This window comes from Equus caballus, chromosome 8 (genome assembly GCF_041296265.1).
Source record: "Equus caballus isolate H_3958 breed thoroughbred chromosome 8, TB-T2T, whole genome shotgun sequence".
Taxonomy (NCBI): Eukaryota; Metazoa; Chordata; class Mammalia; order Perissodactyla; family Equidae; genus Equus; species Equus caballus.
In genome coordinates, this window is record NC_091691.1 from 50802504 (window position 1) to 50822553 (window position 20050).

A 20050-nucleotide genomic window follows, 5' to 3' on the forward strand; every position below is an offset into this window, starting at 1 on the left:
AAACCTGAAAGAATGTCCTCCTTATTGCTCATCTCTTAAAAGCTCTAAAAATGTAAAATCTAATGTGAGTCTTTGAAATGTTCATGGTAATAGTTAAAGATGTAAAAGTAACAGCAAAAGCCTTCAAGTTGGAGTCGGAAAGCCTGAGTTTGTGCCCATTCCCACTGGGTCTTGCATTGCAAATTATACCTGCAATCCAGCAGTGTGTGATAAACAACTGCTGGTGATGTTTTCTTCCTAGAAAACACATTCATGAGTGATTTACAGAAAGAAGATTTAATAATAAACATGTGCTTTTTAATATTCAACCTCACTCTTCAAAATATATTACGAGAAAGAAGAAAACAGTGAGATAGAGGAAGAAGCAAGAGATGAGGAAGAAATAAGAGAAAGAGGGAGAGAGGACAAGGAAGAGAATGATGTGAGAAGAGACAAAAAAAAATCTGAAATAGGATTTGAAAAATTGATTTTTAGAATGTTTGTACACATTTTTAATGCTGTTTACTTGAAAATAAAACCGAAATGAAATTATCTCAACAATGACAAATGAGAACCATAAATTATGCACATTTTCAACAGTCAGAACATCATTCTGAGTGTCTGCAAGTGATTTGTATGCTGTGTGGCAAGCATGCTCCATTGGGTACAATTATATGATTGTTTATTGAATAATTGCTCTTCTTGTCAAATGTTTGATTGAATATTTGCCTGCTCCTTGTAATATTTTCACTGAGTAATTGTTTGCTGTGGGTAATACTTTCACTCAGTAATTGCTTGTTCTGAATAATATTTTCACTGAGTCATTTCCTATTCAGCATATTTTATGGAACAATTTTCTTGTTGTGAGTCCTGTTACTATCAGTTCACTGAGAATTACTTACAGAATTACGTATTTCCCTCGGATTACTTGGAAGCTAGAACTGAGTTCTTGCCCTGCATCTTCTCCACACTGTTAAGAGATTACATAACAGCTTTCTGTTTCTAAAATGTTTTCCTGTGATGAGAAACTCTGGAACTGAGCTCTGCCTAAAAGGAAATAAAATAAAAGTTCTGCTTTTGTGGGAGCAAATAACTTATTTTAGGGGAAAAAAGTTAATTAATCTTAGTAGAATAGGTACACATTGATATGAAACATTGTGAGTAAGCAATCCCAAGACTCATTTGGAGGTTTCTGGAATCAATTTTTATGAGACTGTAATAGCTACCAATTTGGCAAAATATATAGTACCAACAGATGTATATGATTCCATACTCAGTGTCTTTTCTACCAAACTCTGCTTTCTCATGTCAGTTATATTTTATTTCTAGTTAATATTCAATCATATAAATATTTTTCCTATTGATACCATCTTTGGATTTTTTTAAACATATTCTGGAATGTTTAGCATTTTACCAATGTAAGAGTTCAAGATTATATGAGTGGAGCATATCATCACTGATTCTTCTTTTATGTAGATTCGAATACGGTTTCACAAAGATAGTCATAGATTTTGATGGTATAGAAACCCAAACTTATGCCTTCAAGAGAATCATAATTCCTCTAACTCACGTATAATCAATTGATGCTAGGATTTGGCTCAAGATGAAGTTCACCCTAGAGTTCCAAACTATTGCACTGTGGTAGTCATGGGTGCCATTTACTAAATACTTCTGATTCTCCTTCAGGGCAGATAGTATGGCTGCATTTTTCTTTCTCTTTGAAGATAGATGTGGTTATTTGACTTCTTCTGTCTGATAAATAAATGAAAAGCAATAGGCTACAGTGAAGTATATGAGGAAGCCATTTGGTTTAAAAACTAATTTGGCCTGACCCTATTTTTCCAAAAGGGCCTGACATGGTCTGTTGAGCATGCATTGTACATCTGCTTTAAACATTTGCTATGTCCCAAAGACAAGAATGATGCCCTGAAAGATAGGGATATAGTTTACCCCCATATTGGCATTTCTTTAAGGATAGGCATCTCTTCCTGGAAACTAATGATTAATTACCAACCTGCTGTGCTCACCTTGTGACCATTGACCTACTGTGCCAGCCAAGAATCTCGTGACAGTAGAAAGAGAGCTATTCTGTCATATGTGATGTACACTCTTTGTTCCAAGACAGTATATAGCCATTCTGTACACCCTGCTTCTTTGGAGTGCTCCCTTCCTTGGGGAGGGAAGGTCCCCCAGGCTATAGTCCTCAGACCTGGCTCATAACAAACTCATCCCAAATTTTGATTTATAGATTGATTATGGATTATTTACATCAACAGTCCAATAAGATGTGAATAGAAGTAACATGTATCATTTCCAGGTGAAAGTTTTAGAAGCCAGTATCGGATCCAGTAGCAGATAAGACAAAGCAAGCACACTGCAACCCATCTCTCATGCCTGATACAATTAATAAAACTTGGCCAGAAATCATGGAGCAGCTATTTGAAGTCTCTGGAAAGTAAATTGCAACAGGCACATTGGGGAAGAACACAAGAATTTGAAGTACTGCTGAACTAGCAATGCGCTTACTATTTTTTTTTTTTCCAATATCACCCAGCTTAGATGAGACAGAAGAAAGCACTGTGACACAGAGACGGCTCCAGGAGAAGCCTTATAGTTTTGGTTTGAGGAGTGTTTGGGGAACGCCTAATGCCCAGAGAGAACTTGGAAACCCCCCTTCTCCTCCTCTCTTTTTTTCCATTCTCTTACACTCCACCCCCCAGGCAATCCCACTGTGGTGGTGGCAGGGACCAGTAAGGGGGTTAGTAGGAGCAAAATCTCTGAGGGAGGGGTACCTTCCTCTCCAATTGGAGGAGCTGAGGTCCCATGAATGCAGGGCCACCCATTACTTTTTTTTTCCTCTGTCCTTTTGTAACTTAAGCACAGAGGTTAGTCCAAACGAAAAGTGTTCAGCAAAGTGGGACAACTAGATCCCCAGGATTTTGGCTAGAATCCTGAAAAGGGGAGACTCAGGGAGTCAGAAATGCTGGGGAAGTAGCAGAGAGGAAGGAGTTCGTGAAAGCAATCCCAGGAAGTTGTTTATGAGCTCCAGGGCTCATCTCAGAGCCTCACAAACAAGGACCTGATCCTAATTAGCATACCAGAGACTGTGAACTGAACTGAGGGGTAAAGGACCGCCCAGGTCACTGTCTGAGGAGCACTGCATAGCTGAGGAGCAGGACAAAGGCTATGAAGGCTAAAGTGACTTCAGAACCACAGCCTACAGAAGGCAGATGGGAACTGACAGCCTGAACCTAACAATTTTTCTAGTATAAAATGTATACATTCTCTGTAAGATTTAAACACGACCCAAGTCTTACAATTTAATATTCAAAACCTCCAGGATATTCTCCAAAATTTCTCAGCACACAAAGAACTACAAAAGACAATGAGCAGATGCCAAAGCCAAGATGACACAGATGTTAGAATTATCTAACAAAGACTTCCAGGTGGTTTTTATTAAAATGCTTGAATGAAAAATCAGGAGCACTTTTGAAATCAGTGTTAAAATAGAAAGTTTGAGCAAATAAACAGAAGATAAAAAGAAGAGCCAGAGCTCCATTTGCCGTGTTCTCTTTCCTCCTGCCAGAGACCAGCAAGGTCCCAGGTTACATCTCCCACACCAGATCCCCGATTAAGGACAACATGGAGAAGAACACTCACCAAATGTGTACCACAAATGAGAAATAAACCGTGTTATTTTAAACCACCGAAATGTGTGTGTTTCTTACTGCAGCATAAACTCACCTATCTTGACTGATAGAACTAAAATTTCTGAATTTTATGACATAATAATATACTTTATATGTTGGTATTAGGGAAGTGGAAAATGTGGACCAAAATTAGTATTTACTCCATGTTAAATCTCCAGATAAATTCCATAAGTTTTTTAGGATAATCACCTAATTGTTGAGCAAGCCTCTTCTTAAGAGACATCTCCAGTACATATTTCATCCAGCTCTCTTATCTAAGTAGATAACGTTTCTTTTGTGATGTCTACAGGGAAAGGAAACCAAGAGTAGTTTGAAATTCTAGCTTTATTAATAATAATTGTAAAGATTATTTTGAATGTGTAGAGTAACAATTATGTGATATTATATATTTAAAATAAATTCAATTAACTACAGTTTTATGTAATACATTCTCTCCTTGCCAGGTAAAATTGAACTTGTCATTTTTAGACACCTGGTAAGTATATTATATTTTAAAGTTATTAATGAATTTTACTATTAAGCATTCACTGAAAAAAATGTACTTCAACTGTGGTTATCACTATAAGAAAGCAGCAACAAGGTTGGCAACATGAAAAACAGTAGACATTGGGGCCAGCCGGGTGGCATAGTGGTTAAGTTTGCACGCTCCACTTCAGCAGCCCAGGGTTCTCCAGTTCAGATGCCAGGTGCAGACCTATGCATGCTTATCAAGCCATGCTGTGGCAGGCATCCCACATATAAAGTAGAGGAAGATGGGCACAGATGTTAGCTCAGGGCCACTCTTCCTCAGCAAAAAGAGGAGGATTGGCATCAGATGTTAGTTCAGGGCTAATCTTCCTCAAAAAAAGGGAAAAAAAACAGCAGACATCAACATATTCTGTGTACCATTTTCCAGGTTCTAGAAACATGTATTCTATAAAATAAAGAGAAGTTTTAACCTAGTTGAATTTATGTTGTCCTTCTATAATAAACTTGATGCATAATTTTACTTTGTATACCCAGAACTTTAATTGAGTTAAAAAAATAAATAAATAAAGGTTTGGTTATGACATTTAACCCAATTATCCATGTCCATTTATTTAAATACTTTTTCTAAAACCCGAAAATTCAGTGACCAAGAGTAGCTATAACTCAGTTTATGTAATATCTAGAATGACTGCATCACATGCAATGTCTATTTCAAGGCACATGATAACCATATTGGTGTTATGTTTGACAAATTAGTGGCCTACTTATTCATTCTGTTGTTATTTACTTTAATAATCTGATTAGCAGAATGATGTTGACTCATGAATTACTCAAACCAAAAAGGTAGACTGTAATTGTCATTCGGCACCAATAAGTTCTATTTTCCCTCTCAGGCAGATTAGGCTCCATCTCTGAATTCTCCCTTTCTAGGAGAGAGGATGAATTGTTCTCCCTCACTCTCCTCATCCTCCAATAACGTTCCTCAATACCTATTCCAATAAGATTTACATGGGAATAGTAACAGTGGGAAGTCATAAGAATTCTTTTAAAAGTTTTTCCCTCCTTTATCATCATGAGAGATAATGGGAAGAACAATAGAGCTGTTTGGGACATTCTGCACTTAATTTTACATCTCTAAATTGTTTGAGCCAGAAGTATATCGTGATCACATCCCTCAATTACCTATATTTTCATCCATACAGCTTAAATCAGACCAAACAATTAAGTTTTCATTTGAAAATATTTGTTATAATATTTAGCAGTAGAAATAATCATAATTTTTCAAAAAAGAGTTTTATCAGTGAAAGTTACAAAAGTCACATGATGTTAGGGATTTACTAAGGGAAATCACGATTTGCAAGTGGGATTTATTCAGTTATTAGAAAAAAGTCACCATCACTTCCTCCCCTCTCTTTGATTCCTGTCTGCAAGTAAAGTGTTGTTCAAGAAGATATGAGGAAGCTTAAAAGACTCCTTAGAAAGAAACAGATTGGCACAAAAAAGCATGGAGTTAGTCAAACAGAAAGAAGCCTTCTAGGATTGAACTGAACTGGTCACACGGAATTATGTCTAAGAGTTAGAGATGAGATTCTAAGATTAGGTCTATCTATTTCAGCTAAAGGCACAAATGCACACAGGGAGGACAGAAGTTCCTAAGTAATAAGATTAGGAAAAAAAAATTAATGCTGTCATAATTACCTTGAAATGGAGTTTAAGCAGATAAAAAGAAAAAATGGTAGACTATTGGGAACAAAACCGGGGAGGGATAGCTCTAACCTGACTTGTAATACCAGATCCCCGGAATTTCAACGGGTGCACTTGGAAGAGGAGGAAAGTTCAGACGAGTTCGGAAGGAGCGCTGTACTAAACCCGCAGATTCTCCAAAGAAGAGTGTTCGCGGGAAGAACAAAAGCACGCATCCTAGGTGTTCCGTGCTCCCAACAGTGGACAGACTTCCAGTGGCTGTTTTGGTTCAGTGATTTCTCTTGTCTGGTAAATTTCATGCACCATAGAATGGTCTCTGAACTTTGTTTACAGTTTTAAGCATTTTTTCACGTTATATTTTTTTTCAAAAAAATGTGTGGCTCTGTTTTTTGAATCTTTGTGCACTTTTTTCCTCTTTTTCAAGCAGTTTTTAAAATTTATAATTTGTTCTCCAACAGTTATGCATACTCTGTTCATTTGGCAATGCCTTCATAAATTTTAATTTTTTTTCTTCAGGTTTTAGTCAATGTTTCCAACTACTGCTTAATATGTTAGTAACTCTCTGGACACTGGAGTGCTTTTACAATTTATAAAACATTTAAAAATTGTTGTTTACTTCCTGTTTTACATTTTCATTTTAAACTCATTTTTATCCAGTGATGCTAATATTAACTAGTTAGCAATGTTTTTGCCAGTTTTGTGTATGCTTCATTTATGTCTAAGCAGCATTCCTTATAAAAAACTAGCATTTGTAGTAGGGAAAAAGGCCATTTTTAATGGATTCTCCTAAAAGGGTAATAAGACCTTAAATACCACTATTTTATATGAGAATGTAAAATAAAATATGTAAAATAAAATATGAAAATAAAAATATGAAAAACAGATTTTTCTTATACTCAGAGGCATCACTATATTTTAACATCCTATTTACACTAACATATTGTCAGTGTTGTTTCCAAAATTTCAGAAAGAATTCTGTCTGAAGTGAAAAAGGGATCATAGCCTGAGAAAATGCAAAATGAGCAACTTAGAATACAACCCAATTGTTGCTTTTACCAATTCAATTTTTATGAACTACTTTTTAATTTCTAAGCAATTCTCGTCTGACTGCCATCGTCCCATAATCCACAATGCCCATACAAGGTTCAGTGACACAAAACTAGAGGAAAGAATCTTGCCTGATCACAGCAATGAGGCCACAGTGGTAAGCAGCATGTCGTGAAACAAAGTATAAAGGCTTTGTGTCAGACAGCCCCGGGCTCTGGTATCTGCTCTGCTACATACTGGTCACTTGGCCTTGGATAAATTAAGTTCCTTCCTCTGTAAAATGGGAGAAGAGGATTTTTGTTAGTATTGAACAAATAGTACATGTAAAAATCCTAACACACTATCCTATTAATGCCGATTCCTTTTCCTTCTCTTAATCTCATTCAAGAGATACCTATATTAAGCACCATACAATTGAAACACTGTGTTGGGCAACCTAGGAGATACAAATACTAGTAAGATGTGATCTAAAGAAGTGTGCAGATCAAATAGAGAAGTTAAACATATAGGTCATCTTTTTAAAAGGCAAATAAACTATTCGGTCTAATGACATGCAATAAATCCTTTTTCCCTGCTGAGTTGGTTGAGTTGGCCAGCTGGTTAATGGAAAGGTCTTACTTTTCATTTTTGACCAGCTCTGCCATGGCTGGGGCTGGGAGTAGGCAGGGATGGCTTATGTTCAGGGAAGACGTGGGAGCAAAGGGCAAAGGGGACCTGGTGGGATTGTCCAGGTGAAGGAGTGTGGGATGCTGAGTATCAAGCCTCTGAACAAATGGACAGCAAAACCAGAAATTAAAAGGAAGGGTTGGTACCAGAAATCTAGCCCCAAAGAGTTAATTTGGGAAGTGGGGAGAGGTCGTGGAGTAAATCCAAGGACAAAGGAGTCTCTCAAGGGAGACCAATGAGCCCGTGGTTCAGGAGTAGGTGCCTAAAGGTGCAGGGATCTCTGCATAAGCTCTACATCTCCGCAGCGAAGAAATTCCCCAAATTAACTAGAAATGATTGACTCTGAGAACTCTGGCTGTATTACTGCTCTTCACCTTGTTTCATTCTGTGAGAGAATTTACTCACTGAGAGAAAAGAGGTCTGACAGAAGCTCTCAAATACATTTCTATCCACTTGCATACTGAACGTTGCTGGAGGACAGTTCGGGCAATGTTTTACACAGAAGAGCCCAATTTTCAAATCTACTCATAAGTCTTGGTGCCTGCATGATATTAGCAAGACCTAATTGGGAGAAACCTCCCTTATCCAAGCTAAACCCTGTTCCCATCTGAATACATTAAGCTTTGCTTGCCCTTAATCGTATCTCTAGTCCAGTTATATAGCTTCAGGGCTCAGCACAGCTCAAACAGACCAGGCTATGTTAACTCTTTCTATATGTCTGCCTTTCCTCCAAGATGCAAGGAGAGAGAAGGTGAGCAAGGGGCACAAAATATAGACAAGAAACTGATGGAGATTCCATAAATTTTACATGCTATGGGAATGAGTACAGCAGCCTTCCTAAAATCAAATATGGTTTATATTTTCTATCCTTTAGAGATTAAATCCAGAGTTCCCAATGAATGCAAAATAAGTTGACTACTAGCTTGTGCTGACCTGAGATGTGAGAAAACCAGAAGTAAGCTTCACAACCCACACAAAAAAGAGCATGGTATGAGATGGCCATGGGAAAGAAGGTCAACTGATGAAGAGACAGTTTCTCCCACTCTTGCGTTTGCTCTGCATCACCGCAAGAAAGGAAGGACATAGACACCTCTCGCTGTGTGCTCCCCCTGCCCCCCAGTGCTGGACTCCTTCATTTGCATTAGTTGATTGCTTCCCATTTACATAAATGAAGAAAATAGAGGGCCTTGAAGGTTGAATAATTTCCTCCTAAATCATAGAGCTTACACACAGAATATTGTATGCTGAAATCCTGAGTTTTCTAACTTTGAAATTACCATCTTTCATTATTTTGCCAGTCTCCTCTCCCATTTCCCTACTTCTTACTGGTCTCTTTCACCCCCTCTGCTAGTTCCGCCACTGAGAAATTACTATTCTTCTATCATATTTGTCAGAGAGTACCTAGGTATGCCATACACCTAGAACAACTCACACAGGGTAAATAGGTGTGCCACACACCTAGAACCTTTAAAACCACAAAACTCAATTCACAAATATGGAGGCCTTTGTGCACAATAAATTCTTAATTATTTAAGTCCTTATTTTTGAGTGTAAAGATGAGCCACTGGCTTTCAAGTGGATAGAGGATAGAAGCAGGAGAGGTGATTATACCAAAATCTCCTGGGGAATATGGTCAAATATTTCAAAATCTATGGCGCAGCACCAAGTTACTGGGATGGAGGGTGGGCAAGAAGAATATTCTGTATTCATTATAAGCTCCTGTATTCATTATATATTTCTGTGTAACAAATTACCCCCAAACTTAGTCACTTAAAACAACAGGCATTTATTATCCTATAATTTATGTGGATTATGAGTCTGAGCACAGCTTACCTGAGTTCTCTGCTTCAGGGTTTCTCACAGGGCTGTAATTAAGGTGCCAGCCAGTGCTGGTCCAAATCACATCCTAGGAGAAGGGATTACACAGAGATGTGAGTACCAGGAGTCAGGAGTCATTGGGAGCCATGCCAGAAGCTGCCCATCATGGCCCACTAGGAGATTGTCATACCCTCTCTCTTGGTACCCACCCCCCTCCACATCTTTGGTTTCTTTTCATTCTAAATGACAGGCTGATTCATTGCCTGCTTAAATCTTCACTGAAAAAACTTGGAAATAACTTGAAAGGGAAACTTGAATCAGCCAGTCTAGAACTGGTTTGTGGAGAAGGCAGAAAGTTTGGGGGGTTTGCTTATATTCTTCATTTTGAGGATGAGACGAGCTAACAAGAAGTAAGGGAATTTGAACTATAAGTGAAAATGTAGTTTTGTTTCATTTATCCATGCCATTGCATTTTTCTATGGATGGATTTATCAAGAGTTGGACATGTATTAAATAAATCTGAATATACCTGGTCATTAACAAAAATTCATGGTCAGTCTATTCAGTTTAACTTTCATTGAAGACCACTAAAAGCCATAGACGGTCCTGGCCAGTTAGATTGCATATGTAAATCACCTGAAGTCAGTATGAACAACACCTAAGTTACTTTTTTTTAAAGCCCACTAATTATTTTTGTACTTTAGTTTCCATAGTTACAAATCTTTATCTGCTCAGAATAAACTGATGCACAGAGGAGTCCTTGCATTGGTTTATACATTGTGAGCAATTCTGGAAACTTGATGATATGGGCACCTGAAAGGAAAACGTCTTTCAACAGGGTTAGTGTGTCCTGACTGCTTCTTAAAGTTCTGATCTAAAATTTTCATTTCTTTGGCCCATTTTAGATTTAACAAACTCCATTTGCTTAAACACTAAGTATATTCCTTCTCGCTGCAGGATTTATGAGGTGCTAATAAGTAGGTTTGGATGTGCCTGTCTTGGCTCACTCTAAAATGGACTATTTGCATTCAAAATCCTCTTGGTTTATTTTACATAGATGAACATATTAACTTTTGGCTTTGTATTAAATGCTGTTTGGAATCTTATTGATTGATCTTGGATGTTCTCTTCTCTCTCTCTTTTTTTTTTTCCCCCAAATTTGTCTCCGTCTCAATCTATCCAGGAACCTTTATTTTGTCATGAACTTTAGCTTATCGTGGGCTTCATATAGCACAGAAAATAAGAGATAGCATGTATACTTCAACTCCCAGAGCTTTCTTTTAGTTCTTTTTTCTAGAATGCATAAAACCTTTTTAAAAGGCTGTGTTCAGAGATTTTTCTGGAAGAAAGGAAGGTATGAGAAAACTCAGCCAAATTACTTAGCAACCAAATCCTATCAAGTCTTCTTTATAATGTTTCTTTTATATATCACTTTGAAACTACCTCCCTGGTGGCCTGCCGCTGCCATCTTGTGTATGGATTTTGGGAACCCTCAGTCAACATCCCATCAGCCTTCCTATTGCTACTGTCTTGATCTTCTACTCCCGTCTTAGTGGATTAGAGGAGTCCAGTATGACTCTTAATGTCTGCCACCTTCACTGCTCTTGGTAAGGGGAGGCTAACCACCAATCACCAAGTAATCCAATCCAATCACCAGGATCACAGCTGGGTCAACCAGTGATGGCATCTGACCTTACAGCAGCCAGGTTATCGGCTTGTCAGCAGCCCATTAAGTGTATTTATGAGACAGTCCTGCCAACTTTCTATAATACTGACTACTGTGCTATCTGGAGCCTTTCTTGCGAAGTTGGAATATGAGGCATTTAGAACAGCTAGGAATCTTAAGTGGGAGATAGAAGTTGAGAGACACACAGACAGAAAGCAGTAAGTGGAAGCCACAAGTATTTAACCCTAGGCGTGGAAGTATACCGTGGTGATTTTCAGTAATAGTAAGAGGAAAAGAAAAGGGTGGTTGAGTCCCTCTGGTCAATGATAACCATTCCTGAGGGAATACTATTAGAGTTCTTATTGAGGGCCTACTATTGCTGTCAGACTAGTAAAGCTCCGGCTGTATTCCTGTTTTTCTCTTTACGTATCCCTAAAAGAAGACCCTCATTGCCGGAGGTTACCAAGCATGCCTCCTTCCTTGCAATGCATAAGAACAAAATCCGCACGTCTAATGCTGCCTGTTACTGTGATCACTCTCACACCTTATACGCTGATTTCAGTAACTGACGCCTTGTCCTTGTGCTTCTCCTGGTATTAGAGTCCTAGAGTACTAGATCCCTATCTTGTTCTCTCCAGTAATCCCATAGACAGGATTCTAGCTCCTAATTCCTGATATTATGGCTGGCTTCCCATCACTTCTGCCAGAGTTTTCTACTGCCAATTGGCTTGCTGGACTCTACCTATTACCTGCTGCCACGTTCTCTGAATTCTTGTTCCAACCACCTGAAAGCAGACCTCCCAGATGAAGTGTGGGATAAACTGTAGGCGGCTCACCACAAGACGATGCAGACTTCTTCCTGTCACCTATTTGCTACCTTCTCGTATTGCCTGCTGTATCCCGCCATGCTCCATTTCTGACCTGCCCTGGGTTTGCCCTATCTGAATAATCAGTGTGCCCCTACACTGTCTGTCTGTGATGTTGCCTGCTACACTGCTCGTTCGAGGTGAGTTGGCTTCCACCTTATGCCAGGTAATTGCAATAGCTGCCTAACTGGTGCGATATTTTGGAATCTCATCCCTTCAATATACCTTATAAGTCACTTGTTTAGTCTTTAAATGAGACTTTGGGGACTGGCTCTTTTAGAAAACCATTAACTAAAATACTTAAGTGTGAACTTCTTACCCAGGTGTTCAAGGTCCTCTCCCGTCTACCTCTCCCTCTGCCTACATGAACCCTCTGGTCCAGCTAGAAAAGTCTTGTTAACCACTTTCTAAAATTGCTTTAGATATTCCTTTTTCCTTGCCCTTGAGTATTATGTTCTGCTAAATTACAATATCCCTGAATCCTCTCGAACAATTGGAAACCTACCCAAATATTATGCAATTCATTAATTCAACTAAAAGACAATTTTGAGTGACAATCACTTACCAGACACGACATCAGTTAGTAATTATTCAAAGAGATGTAAGACTGTTGCTCTCAGAGAGTTTACAGTCTGAGCAGGTGAGTAAAACATGAACAAAGAAAAGATTGGAGAATATACAATAGGGAGGCTACTGAAAGGAGGAGGCTGTAAATTCTAGGCAGCAGCAGCAAGAGAATACAGGAAGCACTTCAAGAAGGGTGACTTCCTCATTTAAGTCTTTATTTAACGATTAATAAATGTTTGATAGTTCATAGGGATGGAGAAGACGTTGCAGATGAAAGAAGTTACAGGAGCAAAAGTGTAGATGTTAAGATGTATGTTGTGTATTTACAGAACAGCCAATGTCAGAAAGGAAGTCACGGTACAAGATAGAGATGGAAAGACAAAAATCAGGACATCAGTTGTTTTTTTTTTTTTTTTTTGTCATCTGAGCTAACAACTGCTGCCAATCTTTTCTTTTCTTTCTGCTTTTTCTCTCTAAATCCCCCCAGTACATAGTTGCATATTTTAGCTGTGGGTCCTTCCAGTTGTGGCATGTGGGACACCGCCTCAGCATGGCCTGATGAGTGGTGCCATGTCCGTGCCCAGGATCTGAACCTGCAAAACCCTGGGCCACCGAAGCGGAGTGCGCGAACTTAACCACTGGGCCTCAGGGCCAGCCCCAGGTCATCATATTTTATAAATAGAAAATGACATGGTCAGTCTTGAGTATCAGAAAGGTTGCCCAACTCTCTCCTATCTGCCCCCTTGTCACTACAATTCTTGCTACTTCTGTCAATTATATGGATATCAAAAATTCATATTCTACTTCTGTATCACTATCAATATTTTTTAGTATTTATTTCTTGCCCCCATCACGTTGGAAGCACCTTTTTTAAAAAATTGTAACAGTTAATTCATTCAACAAGCATTACCTTTGCAGTGGATGCTGTAGCACAAATGTTTATTTGCAGCAGACACTGTAGTGTGCCACCACATCTCCCTTTAGGACCTAGGCTCTTATTACCCTAGCTTCTAGAAATGTTGGTAGCAGATGACTCACATCTGTGACCTGTACAGAAATCTAGTTCTGTAGAAGGAAGGTGCCTTTCCCAACATTGGCTCCCTCTCCAGGAGCAGTTAGCATCCGATAATTGGTACATGTATGGGTACAAAGGCTGATCCCCCTTGTCTGCACTCAGGACAATGCTGAAGGCCCATGCCGGCTCCAGGGCAGCCTGTAGAATCAGTTAAGATGTGGTTTGCAACTGCATCTCAGTTCACCTTCTCCTTCTGCCCAATTATGCTTCCCTAACCTCTCACGAGTATTAACTCTGATAAACAAACTCCCAAATGAACTTCCTGAACTCAGAACTTATTTCCCAGAGAATCCAACCTACAACATTATTTCATGTCACCCATGGTTTCAAGAAGGAAAGCTCTGAAGAAATTGTATTTATTATTAAGATCTATTAAGCACATCCAAAATGCCAAGAGCAGTGTCCTGTCTGGAAATGTTGCAAAGAATGGGACATGACCTGGGTAATGGCAGTTCAGCCTCCCAGTTCTGGAGGCAAAGAGCCCACCAAAGGGGAGGGCTGCTGGTTCTCCATCCTGCCAAGTGCTCCAGGATTAAGTACAAGATGGAGTGATCTTGTTTTACCCAGCCTGTGAATTTCTAGATCCAGAAAGTTGTAGAATCTCTTTTTCTCAGATGCTTTAAAAACAGAATTAATTCCCTGGTACCAAAGTGGTCATTATGGTTCTTTTTAGAAGTAGGAGTGTAGGTTAGATGATATCTCAAGGTCCTTTTCAAGCAAAAATTAATGTCAGTATTAAAACTGATGCACAGTTTGAAATAGAAGCTATTTGAGTCTTGATCAAGAATGCATTAAGGTTCTCAAGAAATTCGCTTGGGGTATTTCCTGGTACGAGGACTATTTATTGTAAGCAGCCATCATCTCCCATATATCTTAAAACTACATCTTGGCACTATTTTTAATACAGTTCTCTGTCTAATAAGACTATGTAGTGCCGATAATCAATTATAATCCTGTGTTGAAGCCACAGATCTGTTACTTGAGAAGAAGGGTTACTGAGCAATGGTCGTCAGCACTTTTATTAAAAGAGACGATAATGATTTTTCCCCTGGCAAACAAGCCTGCTGTATCATCCCAGACTACTTTTAAATGAATGTGGGGTTTGCAACTCCAAAGGACAAAATTAAAGCATGCACCATTCTCTCACACTGGCATTATTTATCAAAATGACAATGTGGCCATTTCTTACAGCTTCAAATGGCACATGGAGGATAATTACTTTAATCTATTTTTTAGTACACTACAAGATGCTTGAATTGCTGATGTAATTTTGAAATCAATTTTTATTTATAGTCATAAGTCTCCCATGGTGTAAGGATTGGTCATTCATAAAAAAATAAGTAGAATATCTATTTATAGACTGTGCCAATGAGGAGTAGATGCTCAATTTAGAAGGTAGACGTGGAACCGGAAATAGAACTTAATTCCATCTTAAACTTTTCATGCTGTTTCTTAGACTAATCTTCATGGAAATAAAGTCATTCTTTTTTTTTTTAGCCTAGAAGAGAAGGTCTCCAGACTTACTTATTCTATCTGGGTAAAAGAAAAGCTCATTCATCTACTATTCATTCAATAAATATTTATCTTGTATGTTCTATGAGCCAGCATTGCTGGAAAGGAACATAAATATAAAGAACCCTACAGTATAGATTCCATTTGAGTTGGGATCTTGGTTGGTGTCTTCATTACTCTATGCCAGTGACAGAAAAGTAGGCATTTCATAATTATTTATTGGGTGAATAAGCAAGACATGGTTTCTGACGTCAACAAATTTATGACCTGATAGGAAAGTTACCTACTGAGGTTGTAATGTGGGAAGGGGCCTGATTTTCCAAATTCTCACTCAAGATGCAACACAAGATTCCTGTCTTATCTTAGACTGATAAACTTATCTTCGAGTTCTCTCATTCTCTTCAACTGCACCCAAGGTGGAATGAGAGCCAGATCCTCTTGCCTGGGACACCAACCAACGTACCACTTAAATGTCCACTTCTCTGACCTGCCTCTGCTTTTCCCAGGCCAGGCAAGGGGTAACTTTCCTGGAACAAGAATAGAAAATATTGGCTTGGAAGATTTTCTTTCAAATCTGTCATAAATTCAAGGACCATTGCCTGAATTGACTATTTTCTTTCTTTCTTTGCAATTTTGCTGTAGCAACTCTACTCTGAGGCACCTGAAACCTAATATCTAAGGAAGAATGATGGAGTAAGAAAAAAAATGGATTTGCATTTGTGCAGGAAAAAAAAGCCAACTGCCTTATTATTTCAAATGACACTGTACTATTTCCATTTTATAGATGAGAACGCTGAGTCCTACAGAGGCTAGGCAGCTTGTTCATACTTGTTCACGGGTAGTAGATTTGCTACTTAAACCTATTTCTAACTTCCCCCAATGCTTGCTCTTAATTACCACAACACCAAGATTATACCTATTTTTATAGATGGGAAGCCTAAATTTAGAGAGATTAATTGATTTATTCAAGATCACATCATTAATACACTGCAGAGCCAGGATTAGGACCCAGATTTTCTGCATCTTACTACAGTGGTATTTCCATTGCCTATCCATTTTCTCATGCCTTAGATTTCCCATTCACCTGAAGAAAATGGTAACCTTGAAATTGTGTCATGGACCCCAAGGAGTTAATCTTTCCAATTAGGGAAAAGATTTCATTATTTCACATTAGCATGAAATAAAAACTGCATTTCCACAGAAGACATCCACATTTACTTACAATTTTATCTTATCAGTTTCAAAACAGATTTGAGGGCTACACATTAATAATACAATAACAATGGTGATTATATAATGTAATCGCAAGCAATGCCACGTGTAAACTTGAAGGTTAATGAATATTTCTATGACTATCACAATAGAAAACAAATATCTTCAATGTAGAAAATGTCCTAACTAATGCTCTGGTATCATGAGAGAGTTAGCATACCTCCAAAATTGCCTACCACTTTTCTGGGAATGTTTCTCTCCACAGCGAGGTCTGGTCCCCGGAGCTGCCAGAGAAGATCTATTGTAAATTCTCTGTATGAAAATAATTAACCTAAGGAGAGTAAACAAGGACAAGAGAGATTTCCCTTGGTAGACACAACATTCACATTTGACTCATGGTAACGAGGTAGGGTAGTGACAGTCTAACTCTATTGAAGGAAAATCTTTTATATTTGCAGTTCATAAGCACCTGCTGCTTATTTCCCTACCTCATTCAAAAGTCACTGCTTTGTTTTTTTGGTTTCTAAACAACCCAGAAGTCTCCACAGCAACAACCACAGTATCAAATCAACATTATAGCTTCAAGTTTGGGAATTTTCAGGGTGAAATCTCAGGTTTTCTTGGGTCATAGTATCATGTGAAAATATTCTTAAATATTATAGAAGCATAGTTATAGCTGAAAATTACATGTTAAATCTCTTTTGGATGAGCCATAAATAAATATGTATTCAAAGAATATTTTGACTCAAATAATTTCTCGTACAAAAAAGAAAAGCTAAAAACAGCAAAGTGCGCAGCCCCACAAAATAGATTGAGCAACTTGTATTGAGGCTACAATCTTATTTTTAATGTTTGCCTCTCACTCTTGCAATCATATAATGTCCTCCTTGAGGGTGTTTTTGCTCTAATTAAATAACATCTAAATGCTGCTGAATTGATTTTCAAGAATATCAGCGAACACTTTAGTGTTTCATCTTCGCCCCCTCGTGGCACATCAGTGTGCTACCTAAGGCACTTGGTCACAGAATGCTTCTCCCAGAAGCTGCAGAAAAGGAATTTCAATTCCAGTGACAAACAGCCCACATACCCTGAAAAATAAAAATAACTTAAAATTCTTAATAATGTATTGAAAACATCTTTTTAAACTATTTCCTTTAAAGGAAAGCAAGAAAGTAAAGAATGTTCAGAAGCTGAAAACAGAGAAAAAGACACTTGGGAAATAAAAAAGGTCTGAAGCAGTTTTTTCCCAGGAAGCATCTGTTTAACCACGATAATTTCAGCTTCTATTTTGACAACAGTGCAGACCATGTGAAATAGGTAACGAATCAAGGACTTTCTGAAGTGAAAGTTCTAGTAGGAGATCTCAGGACAAAATTGAGATCTTGGAGGGTGAATGAGAATTAAATTTGCCAAATTGAAGGGTCAGCAAATAAGTTTGCCTCTCTAAGTTTTCTGATAACTTGTAAGCACAATTTTTGCTCTCAAAATTTGCATTTTTCAGTTTGGATTCATACTATCTATGTGGACAGCAAAAGTTTTCAACTGATTCCAAATTGGCGATGACATCATGTAACTAGTAGAAGTCAGTAAAAATGCTCTGCAGAGCAAAGAAATCACATCCAGGTTTTAAGGAATTATCACAGCTGAAGTTTTAAGGAATATGAGCTCACAATGAAAAATCATGAAATATGTGAACAAATAAGATGAAATTAATGAGACCCAGCAGAAAAAAGATACTAGCAAATATTTCAGACCTTGGAATTTATCAGAAAGAGAATATAAAATGATTACTTTTTGTATGTTTCAATAAATAAAATATTAGTTGAAATTATGAGCGAAGGACAAGAGACTACAGAAATTAAATAGCAAACTTTGAAATAAGTGAAATATAATTTTTAATGAAAATAAAATAATAAAAATTTAGAACCCAGTTGACAGACTGAAGGGAAAATTAGATAGAGCTGAAGAAAAATTTAGTGAACTAGAAGATAGACGCAAAGAAGTTATCCTCTTCTTTGTAGTAGTCTAAAGACACAAAATTATGAAAAATATAAAAGAGGTTAAGATGGAATGAGAAGGTCTAATCAGGAAAAGATATGGTAGAAAAAATCAGAATAAGGCAATAATCAAAGGAATGAAAACAAATAATTTTACTGAATTATGAAAAGACACAAAAGTTCAGAACCCAGAACCCCATCAACTGCCTTAAATACAAATATATATATAACCTATATTTATACAATTAGTCATCAGACAATTTCAATTTTCAATTTCAAACTGTAGAACACTAAACACAAGTGTGATATTTAGAGAAGCCTGAAATAAAAGAATGACTTTAAACTGACAGCTACAATAGAAAACAGAAGCAGTGGAAGATTCTTGAATATGCGTAGACAGAAATAAATATCAATCTAGAATTCTATACAAGCAAAACTATCTTTCCAGAATAATAACGAAATTTTGCTTGTTTTCAGCTAAACAAAAACTGAAAGTTTACCACCAATTCTCACTAAAGAAAATTCTAAAAATTCTGCTCCACTGAGTAAGAAAATTATAGAAGTTCTGAGACACAAATAGGGAACAGTAGGCAGTGATTTTGGCAAATCAATGAAACATTGTTTTTAAAACAGTAATAATAATTTCTAAAGTATGGGATTAAAATACAGATTAAGAAAAAACACCAGACACAAATAGAATATAGTTTATTTGGGGAGTTGGTGACCACAATTTAAGCTTTTTAGGTTTCAGTATACTTCAAGTAGTGGATAAAGATATTGATCAATTTCAGACATTGTTTAGTTAAATATGCATATGAAACTATGTAGGATCATCACTAAAAAATAAATATATAGAGTATAATTTCTAAATAGTAAAGTATAACAATGGAGAGCAGATGGGAAAAATAAGCCAACAAAACAAAACAAACAAAAAAACAAAACAAATAAAACAATTCAAATGAAGGCAAGAAGGGAAATAAAACACGAAACAAAAAAAGTCAAAAAATAGAAAGTAAAAATTAAAATGTAGCAATAAGTCCAAGTATGTCAGTAATTACAAAAGAGAGAAACTTTTATGTTAAAAAACAAAGATGTCTCACAAAGTTCTTAAAAAATCCAGCTATAAGTCATTTTCAAGAGACCCTATTAAACACATACAGACACAGAAAATTTATACGTAAAAAGACCAGGGAAAATATGTATCAGGCAAATACAAACAAGAAAATTGATGTTACATTATAAATACTGTATAAAATAGATTTTGAGACAAAGCATTACCAGATCTAAGAAAAATAACTGCTTAAAGTTCAATTCATTAGGAAGATAAAACAATTCTAAATCTTTATGCATTTAATAGCAAATCTCAAATTATGTTATGCAAATCTGACAGCTCTGCAAGGGAGAGAAAAATTCCAATGTCATAATGGAAAATGATTACATGTGTCTCAGGAATTGATAGATTATGCTAAGGAACATATAGAATATTACATCCATTAATTGGAGGCTACAATTTTCTTCTAAGCACAAGTCAAATATTTATTAAAATTTACCAAATGTCAGGCAAGAAAGCAAGCCTCGACAAATTAATGATAGGCACCATCACAATGCAATTAAGTTAGAAATCACTGGGGGAGAAACCTGGAAATTTTCTTAAATATGAATTTTCAAAACCTACTTTTATAAATATATAGGCCAAAAACATAGAACTATCACAAACTGAATCTAGCAATGTACAAAAAATATCAAGCAGAGCATGAATAGCT

General features: G+C 37.1%; 1 long non-coding RNA gene across 1 annotated transcript; it reads right to left on the reverse strand.

Annotated features, from left to right (window-relative positions):
• Window positions 1–881: 881 nt before the first annotated feature.
• On the reverse strand, window positions 882–19137 carry LOC138915269 (uncharacterized). The gene is made up of 4 exons (XR_011420967.1): window positions 15542–19137; window positions 9408–9480; window positions 7040–7181; window positions 882–1026 (listed from the first exon to the last, which is right to left on the reverse strand). It is a non-coding gene; the product is annotated as an uncharacterized lncRNA (long non-coding RNA).
• Between the last annotated feature and the right edge of the window lie 913 nt (window positions 19138–20050).